The following is a 9,922-nucleotide window of genomic DNA, read 5'->3' as shown; positions in this document are numbered from 1 at the left end:
ATGTACTTTACACCACTATGAATGTGTAATTGCAAATATATTTACATGCATGTTTCAGTAGCAAATGACAAAGTTGCATATTCTTAAGTATATAATTTCCCCAAAAAGTCATCGTTTTAAAAGTATGCTTAAGTGTAGATTTTATGTATCACCACTTGTAAACGTGATCCGGGTTGAATAGACAAAGAGAAGTACACATTTACTGAAAAATAATAATATTTCCCTAAATCGTTATAGAACAGGTTTGCATGATTTAATGTTTCACAATTATTTTTCTTACAATTTATATCGCTGCAGCACCTGTTTTCACCAAGTCTGCTGTGATTGGTCACTGCTTAGAGCGTGTGTTGGAGATGTATATACAAGCATGCTGTGCTCTGTGAAGAAGCAGAAGCTGGAGTCTGAAGGGGTTTTTATCGTGCTCCTGCGGGATCGCTGTGACACACACAGCACAGGGGCTGATTGATGGCTGAAGGGACCTATCTGCTCTATGACCCTTCAAATGGGTGCTGTCTGTAGGGCAATAGTGGGTCAACCGTCAGGGCAACTAAAGAAACTCATAGCGCAGCTGCAAGAAAGACCTTGAACCCTGAACGTTATATCAGCTCATCTGTCACCAAAGGGAGCGAGGAGTAGTTGACAAGTCAATGCTTGTAGTTCTTTTTTATTACTTAATTACTCCACGTAATAATGATGGAATGAGGATTGAACAACATGCAACTAATGCAACTAATCGCATAAACAACTTGAATGAATTGAGTCTTATTGACTTGTAGGGAAGAAAAATATGTTTCTTTTTAATGTCAAAAGCTATGTGTCTAATCAAACTCTACTCTGCTGCAAATGCAACTGTCGTTTAGTAAAGTCTAGTCAAATTCATAAGATTTGCATGACGTGCTTAAAACCCAATCTGCAAACATTGTTTTCTTAGTATTTTAGCCTTTTTTTCGAGTATAAATATTGAGCATGTATGAATCAAGATACATTTATTTTAAAATCATAATGACATAAGATATCTTGATTTCCTTAAAAAAAAAAAATGGATAGAAAACAATAAAATTAAAAACAAAACAAAATGCGACAATATATTGTTTCCATTTTAATTGAGATCATTGTTCTTGCTCCATTGGCATTTTATTTTTATTTTTTTACTAAATTAGCATTTTTAAACATTTTCAGAAAACGTAATATCTTAAGTAAGTTTGCTTCTCAAGTCAAAACTGTGCATGAACTATGCAAGTCACATATCTGCCTTTGTTTTATGCAGTTGCCAGTTTTCCTGTTCATGTAAATAATTTTGCACATTTCTGAGTCTACGCAGTTCAGTTTTAAGGAGATTTTTGGGTTACACTTTATTTTACTGTCCATGTTACACGTTACATACTTACTATGGTAATAACAATAAATTATGCATCATTACACGCAACTAACCGTAAACCAAACCCTCATCCTAACCTTAACCATATAGTAAGAACATGTAGATAACTAATATAAAAAAAAAGTTAATTACACTGTAACAAGGAGAGCATAAACTAATGTGTTACTGATTGTTGTTTACTTTTGTGCAAAATTTTCATATCTGCATCGAGACGCCACTCGATGTCCAACATCAAATCTGTGTCCAGATGCAAAACCATGCGGTTTCAGGGATGCAAGCTTGATTTGTTTCAGTCCCATTTCTGTGGATCGCTCCATCTCAGAAGCGGTTCTGACACGACACGGTCAGCCGAGCGCTGAAGACACGAGGTGGAATACTGTAAGTGCACACACTCCAGTGAAGAGGACTCCAGGCAAGGTTACCTTCTCTTGTTTTGGCTCTCCTCATGCATGCTTTCAATGGTTCCCCGTGCCTCAGGCCCTTTGGAGAAGCAAACAATCCAGCCCCTCCTCGGGCAGTAACATCTGCTTATCCCTCACCGCCTGTAGCATGGCTCCAGGTTCCTTCTGGCTGCAGCACACAATGTCATTTTCTGTCATGAGCACAGAAATTTGTAGTGACAATGTTAAGGCTTTTAGAAGCTTTGGCCAGCTTAGGTTTGCTGCCAGCTCCGGCCTACGCAGCAGAGATGATACGGCCCCTTGTGTCACTCTTTCTTCTCTTCAATTTCAGCAGACACCAAGAACGTTACACATTTTTAGTCCCACATCGTCCAGCATGCATTTTTTTTTCTGCCAGTCTTTTTGGCTGCTTATTTCTCTTTTAGACCACACGCTTTGCATGCTATTACTGCTCCTGTGTTACTGTGTATCTTTTAAAATACATGCATTTAGTTTTTGTATTTTATTTACAGGCTTCTTACTGTCTTCTCAGGACACGTTGCATGCCAGATTTGAACCTGCGTCCACATGTCTCTTATTCTTTGTTCTCTGCAGCATGGCTCCAACAGTCAAGTATATCATTTCAAACATGTGAAAATCTTCAGCAAACAAAATCTGTGCAGATTAAGTCACTGTGCTCATTCGGAGATTGAGTTACACACTTCCCCTGATGTGATGAGAGACAGTCACGCATGTGAAACTAGGCTTGTATTCAGATCGACATATACTGCAACATCTCAGTAGGTTCCTAGTGAATATGTCACTCTCAGTCCGTGTAATGTCTCTCTCTCTCTCTCTGATAACCTTGGCTGGAAGAACTAATCCGGGCCATTTGCATAGCAGATCCAGAGAAAGAGGCAGTGTGTCTGAGTAGTCTCCGCGGGAGGGAGGTGATGCTGCTGGAGAAGCAGATTATTTGTGGACGCAGCGAGCCGAGGGGGGTTTGAGTCATCCACCTCCACCTTTACAGGTGCGCCAGCATCCCTCCGCTGACACAGACAGATTACATATTTATTAGCTTGTTAAAGTGCAGCCCGCCGCTCACCTAGCTAAATTAAACAATTGGCTCCTCCATTGGCTAATTGGGCCGGGCCCCTGTGGCGCGACTCGCCCGAGTGCTTGATGAGGCATAAAATGATGATTAATTAATTTACTGCTCAGTTGATCATCAAACTGAGAGGTTTATGATTTGCACAGCGGTCAGCGTCTCTCTGCTGTTTAGGAGCTCAGCGGCGGAGAGATCGAGCTGCAGCCGTTGCCTTTGCTTTGACCTGCGCCGGCAAACTTCCACAACCAGCACCGCCTTATGTAACAATAATACATTCATGAGACTCCTGCATGCCCAAAAAATCATTTGAATCAGTGTGGGGGAAAAAGGAAATGTGTTTGGGGTTATTTGGTTCACACGGTTGTGTTCCATTGAGCACTGGATCCATAAAATGACAAAAATACAGTTGCATTTGAATTGAGCAAACATGATGTAGAACTGTAATTTGAATTGAAGGAAGTCCAATTAAAATAGAATGAGCGTAGTGTTTATAATTCATTCCGTTCCATCAGTAAGTTTAGAATATTCCAGTGTCGCTGATATTAATAATCAGTGTTTGACACATAATCTGTATTTAGTTGTTGTACAGTACTGTTCAAAAGTTTGGTGTTAGTCCCAAAGAAACATTACTTTTATGCATTGAATTGATCAAAAGTGACAGTAAAGACATGTATAATATTGTAAAAGATTTGTACAGTTTAACAGAGATTCACACAGAAAACAGCTGTTTTAAATTGTAATAATGTTTTACTATTTTACTGTTTTTACCAAGGTTACTAAAATAAAAATAAAAATAAAAATACATAAATAAACAAATAAACAAATAAATAAATAAAGCTAGTTGGCAAAGCAACATTTATCTTTTTCATTTAGTTTAACTTGATGTACTAAAAATAATTCAAACTTATAAAAAATATTGAATGAAACATTTACGAAATTACTAAAAACGTAGAAATTCTAAACTTTTGACCAGTAGTGTGCATTTATTAATATTAAAATAAATAAATACATAAATAAATAAATAAATAAATAACTTTATTTATAAATCAATAATTTTCCTGAATCAATAATAAATCAATAATTTTCCTGACCATAGCGGAAGAACACTTAATTTTCCAGAATGCTCTAGCTGAAGTCTGGAGCCCATGAATTCAGTCTGACCCTGAGGATTTAATTACACGTAAAGTACCTTGGCATATACTCAGAATCGGATACAGAACATTCACATGAATTACTGAAACTAAAGGACTGTTAAATGCTGCAGCATTATGAATAACTGAATCTCTTTTATCAGTGTGGTTAACATAGCACTGCCATTTCATATTAAGCATTAATGTACACGTGTACGATACTAATTTACAGTGAGTTTTGATCAGCGAGGGTCTGATGTGGATGCTGGGATGTGTTTCTGTGTGACTGGCTGAAGAATCAGGTGTCCTGTGACATGAAAGCAAGGTTATAGCTCATTGCATTATTCTGACGCGGTCTGATGGATTGCATGATATTCCAATGACTTTCAGAGGAACTTCAAGGTTTCCATCAGCTTTAACGGATATGCAAATGCAGGCCTCAGGGCTCACGTCTGCTCGTCACTTCAACAGTTTCTCTCGAACCTTGATGGTCTCAGGAGTCTAATTATATTACGATGACAATAAGAAAGAACAAACAGAAGTTAAAGTTTAATTTGCACCCATCTAAGATCAGTATTTACCTTTCCGATGTTGTTTAAGTGCCTCACTGATACTCAAATAGTCAATTGCACACTTGACTTGAGTAACACAACCACACCGATGTTCTTGAGAAATGCTGTCACGTGAGTTACAGCACTATTCAATCACAAACACTGCTGATGTTTTACAACAGAAGCAACATGAAGCTGATAAAACATCTAGAAATGGACATCTGACGATCTTAAAATAAAGAAATACAGTGCAGAGGTGTGGATACCTAGTGAAAAAGAAGAACACTGTAGCATGCTTTTAGAAAGAGTACTCATTGTGAAAATAATCTACTTATCTGAATATAATGTTTTAGAACCCTTTCGTTATTTACAATTAAATGAACATCTAAGTGTATTAAAATGTGCTATGTTGTACTTTTAACATATTAAAAAATGTATTTAGTTACCACTTGCAGTACATTTGAACCCATCTTTCATACACTAGTGCACTCAAGTGCTCTTAAGTAGTCCTAAATAATATTTTTTTAGTATATTAAGCACACAATTAGTGCATAAAAAATAGAGCATTGGAGGTGCACTTTTTTTCACATGGGATGTCATTATTACTTATATTGTCTATGAAGTATGGTTAAAGTTACTGCTGAATGTACTGACAAGCATTTAAGTTAAACTATAATATACCTTAATTGCATTTCTGTTGAAACTCATATGTCATGCATTTGAATATATTTATGAGCACACATTTGCAACGATGACGTTGCAGTTTAGTTTTTTAATATTAATTTAAAATATATTTACTTTAAATATCAAATAACACACCACAGTTAAACTTATAACCAAGTACTTTACATGTGCTTTAGTATGTCAGTCAACACATCAAAATAAGTGTACTTCTTTAAAGCACAACAGAACAATATTAAAACATGATTAAGATTTACTCTAAAGTAAACATTTTAACTGACATTATTACAAAATGCACTTTTTAAAAGTGTGTTAAGAAACATAGTCATGAAAGTGTCTCTTTGTAAGTGACTTTTTATTTCATTAATATTATACGTATATGATCTGCAAGCACAGTGTATTAAAAACATAGTTGTATGATTTAAAGTACACTACAAGTGCACATTCAGAGCAATTAAGAACACTTCTTTTTGACAAGTCCTGGTCTCTCTCTGCCAGACCTCTTCAGGAATTACAAATATCTTGCTTCTTGCGTCAGACCAGGGCTGCATGTCATTGTTAGTTTTACTTGATCTTAGTGCTGCGTTCGACACTATAGATCATGACATACTCATAGATCGATTACAAAACTATACAGGTATTCAAGGGCAGGCTTTAAGATGGTTTAGATCCTACCTGTCAGATCGCTACCACTTTGTTTACTTAAACGGGGAGTCATCTCAATTATCACCAGTAAAGTATGGAGTGCCACAAGGATCTGTCCTAGGTACTCTGCTATTTTCAATATACATGTTACCCCTTGGTATTATTATTAGAAAATACGGAATTAGTTTCCATTGTTATGCTGATGATACTCAACTACATATCTCAACAAGAGTGTATTAAACATGTAAAAAAAATTGGATGAACAATACTTTTCTCCTATTGAATTCGGATAAGACAGAGATATTACTTATTGGACCAAAAAGCAGTTCACAGAATCTTTTGGATTACAATTTTCAACTAGACAGATGTACTGTTACTTCCACTACAGTCAAAAATATATTTGTACGTGACTTTTTAATTCATTAATATTATATGTTTATGATCTGCAACATAGTTGTATGATTTAAAGTACACTACAAGTGCACATTCAGACCAGTTAAGAACACTTATTTTTGACAAGTCCTGGTCTCTCTCTGCCAGACCTCTTGAGGAATCAAGAAACAGCACAGATAGGAGAAAGACCTCAAACTTGATCCAGAATGTAGCTCTGCACTCCTTCACAAAATGTTTCAAAGAAAGAGAGATGAAATGAACACGAGACCTGTGACAGGACCGAGCAGCAGAGATGTCTTCAGGGAGAAGCCTCCAAAATAAGCACATTATAATTTAACACACATTACAGGAACATCATGCATACGACTGACTCCATTGATTTTACCCTACAGCTCTCCTTCATCCTCCTAGGCATCTCAACAATTCATGCTTGCGTTTCAGCTTGATTTTCACCTCCACCTGCATTTACTTGAGATATAAATGAAAAGGAGGTACAAATAAACAAATGGCAAATGATCCAATCAATTCTAAATGGACAAAATCAAGTTGTTGTTTTTTTCCTCATTTGTGAAGCCTGTTTCACTCAAGATATAGAAGAAAATACCCACTTCATGCTGCCTTTAACTGCTGAAGCCAATCTCTGAGCCGTTGGTAACAGCCGCTGAAAATATCTGCTCCTGACAGCCTCATTTTAAGCTTTAAATGCTAAAGTCTTGATGCTAAGGAGAAGGAAAGGCAGAATTTAATCGTTCGGTGTGAATAAAAATGGGTTAAAACAATACAGCTCTAGCTGCTGGCCTTTACACCTTCTCAGCCGACTCCAAGTGAGTCGTAATTGCTTTAGGACTTCGAATCCACTTTTGAATTCAAAGCTTTGGACAAATAATTGGATTTCCAGCAAACATGCTGAGCTGTGTTTCCGTGTCCTGAGGGCTAAACACCCGGCGGTCTGTATACGGCGCTGGGGTCGGCTGCAGACTCTATAGGAACACATAAAGGCGGTCATCAGTTCTGATGCAATAACTCCGGCCTTCACTGCTGGGAAAATGCAGAATAGCATTAGCATTAGCCAAGATATCTAGATATTAGGCTCTTCCTGCAATATTTCAGGTGAATGTCTAACACTGAGCTCAGCAGTACAGCAGGTGTCTGACCACACAGACTGAGCGGGCAGAGAAAAGCATCTTTTGACAATATATTTGACATGTATATAACAGCAGGATATCAAAGATAAGGAACCCAAAGACAGAAAAAAGTGACTGTTCAGAATTAGAAAAAAGTGACAATAAAAAAATAAAAAAGGAATAATAGCATTTTATCCAAGCCAAGAGAGCCAGTGCCTCTTCAAAAAAACAAAACAAAAAAACATTGGGATGAGAAAGTAACTGACCTGGAAAAAAAAATAAAATAAAAAATAAAACCGTTTTTAATTTTGTTTGTTTTAAATAGTGCTGTCAAACGATTAATCGCGATTAATCGCATCCAAAATAAAAGTTTTTGTTTACATAATATATGTATGTGTACTGTGTTTATTTATTATGTATATATAAATACACACACATACAGTATATATTTAGAAAATATTTACAGGTATATCCATTTATATATTCATATGCTTATATTTTATATTATATATAAATATATTTAATATATAAACATAGAACTTTGTTTTTAATTATTATTAAAATAATAAAGTCAATTATTACTATTATTTAGAGATTAAACTATTCATTTTTTATTTTATTTATTTATTTATTTTATTTTATTTTATTTTATTTTATTTTATTTTATTTTATTTTATTTTATTTTATTTTATTTTGCTTATTCCAGCTAATTTAAATTGTATATTTATTCCTTTTTTACAAGCTCTTGGAAAACACAACAGATTCCTTTTGTGTTTGTGCACTCTTAGCAAGTAAAGCTCACCTGATTCAGATTAAATGTATAAATCACTCATTTTTATAATGTGCTTGTGCCAAATAAATTAAACCTAGAAACAATGAAACGGAAAAGGAACATCAATTTATACCGTACAATAAAAGAAAGCTCCAAAAACCTCATACTGCAAAATAAGTAAAACATGGGTTACTTCTGTCATTAACAAATATAAGACTTCAAAAGTGATTAAAAATAATTACATTATTCGCATGCACACATTAAAATTCAGCAGTGTAAACACAGGCGATGGGCAAAGCTGGGAGAAAAAACTAAAATAAAAAAAACCTTCAGAATGGCTGCAAACTTGCACAGGTTCCTAGTAGCGCGATTTGACATTGGAAAGTTGTCAACATGCCTTTAACATTTGTTCCCGTTACTTTGAATTTAGCTGCTGCATCCTGACAGAAGCCATTACTGTGAGTGAGAGCGGAGCTGCTGTCCGAGTGGATGGGACGCTGTTCTGCTGCAGGCCATATGTCCTCAGGACACACTACAGCAAACCTTCATTAAATATTCACTCCAGAAACACTTCCTTCAGCTCATCACCCTCCAACCCTGACCGGCCCAAACATAAACACATGAGGGTGATCAGACTCGAGTCCATTACAGAATATTACAGAATGAAAGTTTATTTTAAAAGTAGTGTGAAACTACTTTATTATGTAATATTAATATATACTGCTGCAGTGATGATGTGTTTTAGGCCAAACCGTAACAAAACCCAATATTTTCTCTTGGCTTTTGGATTATTTGGATGAATTAAGTTCTGTGAGCAACAAACGTTTATGATTCTTACATGTTTTGTTCATCATGATAATCCTCACCAATGTTGGGGAAATTTACTTTTAAAAGTAATGCATTACAAAATCACGTTACTCCCTAAAAAAGTAACTAATTACGTGAGTTACTTTTTATGGAAAGTAATGTATGTTACTTTTTAGTTATTTTTCAAATCTGTGCAGGGCTTGCTTGTTTTGTTTTTAATATAAAAAGTTATATTTTTGGTAAAACATGTTTGAACTGAAATATGACTTAGTCATTAAATATAATACAATAAATAAATATTCATACAAAAACATAAGAAATTACATTTATTAAGATTGATTTTCAGAGGCACGCTGTTTAGATCAGGTTTGTGTTGACAAGCCTTTGAACAAGTCATTTATTCGCATAATATTCTCTCTATTAAAATGCAAATGAGTGTAAATGTTAACATTATCAAATATGTCTAAAGAATTGAAGTCTGTCAAATAAAACATTAGCATATTGATGTAATTCAACCAATCTGCTGTTTTAATTTGACGGTTACTCCTGGTCAGAGGATTGCGTAAACGTTTACTTTACATAGAGTTACGTTTCAACTACGTTTAAGGTTGCAACGCAAAAAATAAAAAATAAATAAATAAATATGTACTAGTGTGTAAGCTGTAACTTACGCCAAGGCCATAACCATGTCTTCAACATTGAGGGGGACATTTATTTATTTGTTTGTTTGTACATAAATGGAATGGTGAAGGACATGCAAGATCAAATTCTATTTTTGAACTATTTGCAAACAATATTTTAAAATATGTACACTCTTATTTGTATGCTTAATAAGTTAAAAACACAAAACATTTATTGTCCCGTCACATTCAGTGACATGAATCACATAAATTGTACCATATTTTCAATTCAGAATGGCCATATTTAAAGGAATATATATATATATATATATA

Source organism: Sinocyclocheilus rhinocerous, unplaced genomic scaffold (assembly GCF_001515625.1).
Source record: "Sinocyclocheilus rhinocerous isolate Xijiao unplaced genomic scaffold, SAMN03320098_v1.1 scaffold264, whole genome shotgun sequence".
NCBI lineage: Eukaryota > Metazoa > Chordata > Actinopteri > Cypriniformes > Cyprinidae > Sinocyclocheilus > Sinocyclocheilus rhinocerous.
This window is presented reverse-complemented; position numbering follows the sequence as displayed.